This window comes from Zingiber officinale, chromosome 10A, assembly GCF_018446385.1.
Source record: "Zingiber officinale cultivar Zhangliang chromosome 10A, Zo_v1.1, whole genome shotgun sequence".
Classification (NCBI taxonomy): domain Eukaryota; kingdom Viridiplantae; phylum Streptophyta; class Magnoliopsida; order Zingiberales; family Zingiberaceae; genus Zingiber; species Zingiber officinale.
Genome location: NC_056004.1, coordinates 93,202,286 through 93,208,448, shown reverse-complemented (window position 1 = coordinate 93,208,448; position 6,163 = coordinate 93,202,286).

Here is a 6,163-nt window from a genome sequence, read left to right as displayed (position 1 = left end):
CTTGATCTTGTACAGTGGAGGGGATCTCATGAATCGTTGCCGATTTTCTCCAAAGCTCCTTGGCATCCTTGAATTCTCCAATTTGCTCCAGAATGTGGCTAAGCAATAGATTGACCAAAAGCTTGGTCACTTTATCATTGGCCTCGCTCCTTTGAATTTGTTCTTGGCTCCACTTTCTTCTCTTGAGAATTTTTCCCTTTGAACTTGTTGGAGCTTCGAAGCCTTCTATAAGAGCAAACCATTGCTCTATCTCCACCATCAAAAAATTTTCGATCCTTGATCTCCAAAGATTGAAGCTCATCATTGTGAATGGTGGAGGCACCCTCGTGTCGAATTCGAGTCCATCTCGGAATTCCATCTTGAAGTTGAGCTTCTTGAATTCTTTGACTTTGATGAATTTGCTTCAACTTCTTCACCCTTTAGCTTTGTTGCCCCTTCCGGTGATGATTCCGGTGAAGAGTGGTCTTGCTCTGATACCACTTATTGGGACCGAAATGTAGCTAGAGGGGGGGGGGGGGGGGTGAATAGCTCAGCGCAATCTCGTGCTCGTCGTTGCTTGCTTCTTCGATGATGTGCAGCGGAAATACAAGAGAACAAACACACAACACTAACACAAAGGATTTACTTGGTATCCACTTTAAGAAGAGGTGACTAATCCAAGGATCCACACACTCACACACCCTCCACTATGAAAACTCTCCGTTACGGTAACTACCAAAGGCGGAGAAGCCCTACAATACTCTCGATACAACAAGAACAAAGAGAAGAAAATACAAGAGAAAGCTTACACGGTTTACACAAGAAACCCTAACCCTAGATTCTTCTTCTTGTTGTAGATCTGCTTCTTGACTTGGAAATGCCTCCAAGAACCTTCAAGATCTGGCGATGAGAAGTCTGTGGAGGAGCTGTGAACTCACTGTGAAGATCGGAGATGAAAGATGAAAAGTTCTACCGAGAGAGACGCTCGCCAACAGCTAAATATGACGCCAACGGTCGAATCCCAATCGATTGGATTGCTCCCAATCGATCGGGGAGGTTTTGGATCGATTGGCCGATCGATCCAGAGCGCCTCTGTGCTCTCGGGAATTGCTTGAATCGATCGGCCGATCGATCCAGGGCTTATCGCGCAAAATCGCAGCTCCCAATCGATCGACCGATCGATTGGGAGGCTTTCTGTGCGATCGGCGATTCTCCCAATTGATCCACTGATCGATTTGGAGGAGGCTTGTCGCAGGGACTCACCCAATAGATCAGCTAATCGATTGGGCATGAGCCAATCGATCGGCTGATCGATCCAGCTCATGATTTTGCCCAAAATCAAGTCCAAATCCCCTAAACCAACATCCGGTCAAACATGACCTGTTGGTACATCATACCTAGCATCCGACCACCCTTGACCTGCTAGGACTCCCTCACCAAGTGTCCGGTCAATCCCTTTGACCCACTTGGACTTCCACCAGATGTCTGGTCAACCTTGACCCATCTGGATTTTCTGTGCATGGCTTCACTCACTAGGTCTTTCACCTAGCTTCACTCACCAGGATTTCCCATACTACCTAGCTTCACTCACTAGGTCTTTCACCTGGCTTCACTCACCAGGATTTTCTTCTGCCTAGCTTCACTCACTAGGACTTTCCACCTGGCTTCACTCACCAGGATTTTCCAGTCAAGTATTCAGTCAACCTTGACCTACTTGACTCTTCTTCACAATCTCCCCACATGAACAATCGCACCTGCAATCTCCATGTGTTGTTTACATGTATTGTCAAACATCAAAACCCAAACATAAAGACTCGAGCTTGAACCAATTCACGCTCAGTCAACCAGGTCAACCTTGACATAGGGAATATTGTATCAACAGATCGTACTGGTTCCACTGTATAAAAATTTTGTACAAGTGTCGAACCTTTCCTAAACAATCTATTATGTTCTTTAGAAATTAAATTAGGGATCCCAAATAGAACTTAACATTATTGATTCCAAATTTAACTTATCTGTTCTTAATGGTTTAGATTTGGATCGCAAATGATGCTTAACATTATTGATCCAAATCCACCTATGTTATAAATTCAATTAAATATTTTTTCGAAAATTGGCTTCCAAGTCAAACATGGCGAGGCACATAGCCTTCTTGGGCATGGGAGCATCCACCACTGCCTCGACAAAGCCTCTTAACGGAATTCAATATTTAATTTCCTAAAATAACATTAGGTTTAATAAAAAAGAACAATCGAATCACCAGATCGAAAAATAACAAAAAAAACACAAACTCGAATATCTAATCCAAAAATCTAGAATCATATGCCTCTTGTGTTTGAAATTCATACAAAGAAAAACTAATATGATACGGAAAATAATTACTAGTTATACCTTTCTTTGTATGCAACGACCTCTTGATCTTCTACCATATTCCTCTTCTTATCTCGGACGTCGTGTGGGCAACGATCTACCGAGATGAGAACCACCCAAGCCCTTCTTCTTCCTCACCAAGTTTTGACCACCAAAACTCCTCCAAGGATGTAGAGGTTCGGCCACCACCACCAAGCTCCAAGGGATGCAAGAAACAAAGCCTCCTTTCTCTCCTTCTTCTCCAAGAAATATTCAGCCACCTTCCAAGCTCCAAAGGATGAAGAGTTTCGGCCAAGGAGAAGAAAGAAAAAGGAGAAGGGAGAACTAGAAGGGCCGGCCACACCACCAAGGAAAAGAGGAGGAGAATAGAATAGAGTTCTTCGCCATAAAGGCACCCCTACCCCTTCTTTTATAATCCTTGGTCTTGGCAAATAAGGAAAATTTAAATAAAAAACTTCCTTATTACTTTACCATGAAAAGAAAAATTTAATTAATTAAAACTTATTTCCTTTTCTTAAAACAATATAGCCGGCCACCTCATAATCCCAAACAAGGAAAGTTTTAACAAGAATTAAAACTTCCTAATTTGTTTCCGGAAATTTTAAAATAAAAATTTCTCTAATAATTTATCCCTTCATGGTTGGTTATAAAATGAAATATATAAATTAAAATTTCTCTATTAAAACATGTGGATGATTTCCAAAAAGGAAAGTTATCTTTAAAATTAAAATCTCCTTACAATCTACAAATAAGGAAAGATATCAAATTTTTTCTTAATCTTTTATAGAAACTTATAAAAGGAAATATTTAATTTTAAACTCTCTTTTTAAATCATGAACATGGTTACAAAAAAAGGAAAGTTTTATCAAAATTAAAATCTTTCTTTCAATCTACAAATAAGGAAAGATATCAAATCTTTTCTCAATCTTTTGTAGAAAGCTATAAAAGGAAAGATTTAAATTTTACTCTCTTTTAAAACCATGGAATCCACATAAGAAAAGTTTAAAAATAAAAATCCTTTTAATTTTCTTAGGGCCGGCCACACCATGCTTGGGCTCCAAGCATTGGCCGGCCACCTACTTGGCTCATCCTATTGGTCTTGGCCGACCCCTAGCTTGGGTTCTAAGCTAGCTTGGCCGACCCCATTAGGATGGGTATAAAGGTGAGTATAGGTGAGTATAATACTTTATAAATAAGAGGCTACGATAGGGACCGAGAGGAGAAATTAGTTTTGGTCTCCCAATGAAATTAACCTTCCCATGTTCGCCCCGAACACCCAACTTAATTTCATCAATAATAATTCATACCACTAAAGAATTATTATTGAACTACCGCACCAATCCCAAATTATGTTTTGGGCTCCTTCTTATTATGATTGTGTTAGTCTCCCTGTGTTTAAGATGTCGAATGCCCATTATTTAAATGAGTTACTGACAACTCACTTTAATTAATTTCTTAGTTCAAGAGTAGTACCACTCAACCTTATCGTCATGTCGGACTAAGTCCACCTACAGGGTTTAACATTACAATCCTTATGAGCTCCTCTTGGGGACATTATCAACCTAGATTACTAGGATACAGTTTCCTTCTATAATCAACAACACACACTATAAGTAATATCATTTCCCAACTTATCGAGCATATTGATTTACCGAACTAAATCGCACACTTTGATAAATCAAAGAAATAAATATTAAGTATATGTGCTTGTTATTATATTAGGATTAAGAGCACACACTTCCATAATAACAGAGGTAATGTTCTTTTATTTAGTCTGTATAAAAAGAAACTACCTCAAATGGTCCTGCTCAATACACTCATAGTGTACTAGTGTAATTTATCAGTCAAGATAAAATAATACTTAATTACACTCATTGTTTGTTCCTTTCCATCTCAGTCATGAGCTACTGTTTATAATTTATGAGGAATTAATAACATGATCTTCTGTGTGTGACACCATATACCATGTTATCTACAATATAAATTAATTGAACAACTAAATGTAGATATTGACCAATATGATTCTTATTTCTAAGTAAATGTTTATACAAAGCTAGGCTTTTAGTATACATTCCAACATAGGGGACGTGCACGCTTCTCAAGATGCAGACATGTTTTTCCAACTGCCCTATGAAAAGACATGTCAGGAAAATGTCTCTGACACCATACCTTAATAGGGTATGCAAATCCCGGATATGACAATAGAAGCTTTCGTCGTACGATTTGCCTGTTGATTATGCCCTGTTATGAACGATATTATCTCCCAAAGGGATAATACGGAATATGGGAGGGGCCCCCCTGCTTGGCTGAGTGGGGGAGCCGCTTGGCTGGGATTCCCTACCCGATCGATCTCGGATGCTCTTCTCCGTAGTACCTCGATTCAGCATATTGTTTCTTGTCCAAACGGACATGCGCTACGGTCGGCATAACATTCCCTTGGTCAGTTGTGAGCCTCTGATGTTCTTCCCGTAGTAACCCTAACTGGACACGTAGTCCACTCATATAAGCCACCTAGCCGATCGGACCCTTCAGGCCCGATCGACAATTGGCGTTGACTTTCGCTCGACTAACTTTGGTAGGCCTATTAATTATCTAGTGTTGATCGTTTTAACTTTGACCTTTACGTCGATTGCTGGTCCCGTATTTTACTTATATTTGATAGGTACCTTTTACCACTCCATCAAAAGAGAAAAAAAAATATAGAAGATGATCCTGTCCGAACGCTGAGTAGACGGACACTGGGGATGTGGCACTCTCCTATATCTCCAACCAGCTGCACCAATCTCCGGCGAATCTGCAAGGAAGTCGGGCCGGGAAGGGGTTCCCGGCAACGACCCTCCGACGCTCAAGTCAGGCAAGAGGAAACTAAGGAAGTGACTTCGAAGATGAAAGACTCTGTACCTCCGGCGAAGTATGAGGACCTTTATATAGAGCTGTGAGGAGGTTTATGCACACATATCGCGGCATACACGTGTCCTCTCACCATACCTCAGTATGGGCTTGCCAGAGGAGCTTACCTGACACCATACCGCTACAGTCCGAACACCTCTCTGATAGGACAGTAGAACCTTCTGTCATAGGATTCTGTGCATGGCTTGGTCTTCGAACATGCTTGTTGTCAGAAGATGTTCCTTAATGTCCCCTTGTCCTTTTGTTCCTTCTCTCCCCGCACCGAGCATCCGGCCGCTCGACAATCCCATCACGTTCGACCGGACGCAAGTACGGGTACGCTCGGGAGATTCTCGATCGTGTGCTCGGCTGAGACTGTTCATGGCATTGCTGCCTTATGCCTCGGTCGAGCGGGCCACCCGCTCGGCCCGACGACCTTGTTCACCATGAGCGTCGGAAACCCGACTCTCCGCCGGGTTGCCCTTGATTCTGTACTGATCCGTTCGGCCGGTTGGCCCGACCCTTACCCGGTCGACTTAACCTCGTACTGCCCTTGACTTTTGCTCTCCACGTGGCGTTGATTCCCCTCAAAGGGGGTCCTCTGTCTGTACCGCCGGATCACTTGCCTCCCCTTCAAATCTAGTCGAAGGAGGCGATTAGTCCGATTGACTGGACCGTTAGTTTCGCCGAGCGGCGTCTCCGTGAAACTATCTTCCGCTCAACCCCCACGTAAGTAGCTACGACGTTCAGTCAACGGCAATATTCCTCGGATCTCTTCGGAATTTGCGCCAATCTTCGACATTAAGGCCAGACACGCGCTCTGTGCCTCGTTAAGACGCTTATTAAATGCTCTCCTGTGGTGGAATGCCACGTGGCATTGCTGCCGTCATCGTACGGCGTCGGCGCCGGCGCCGCGGGTGACGAG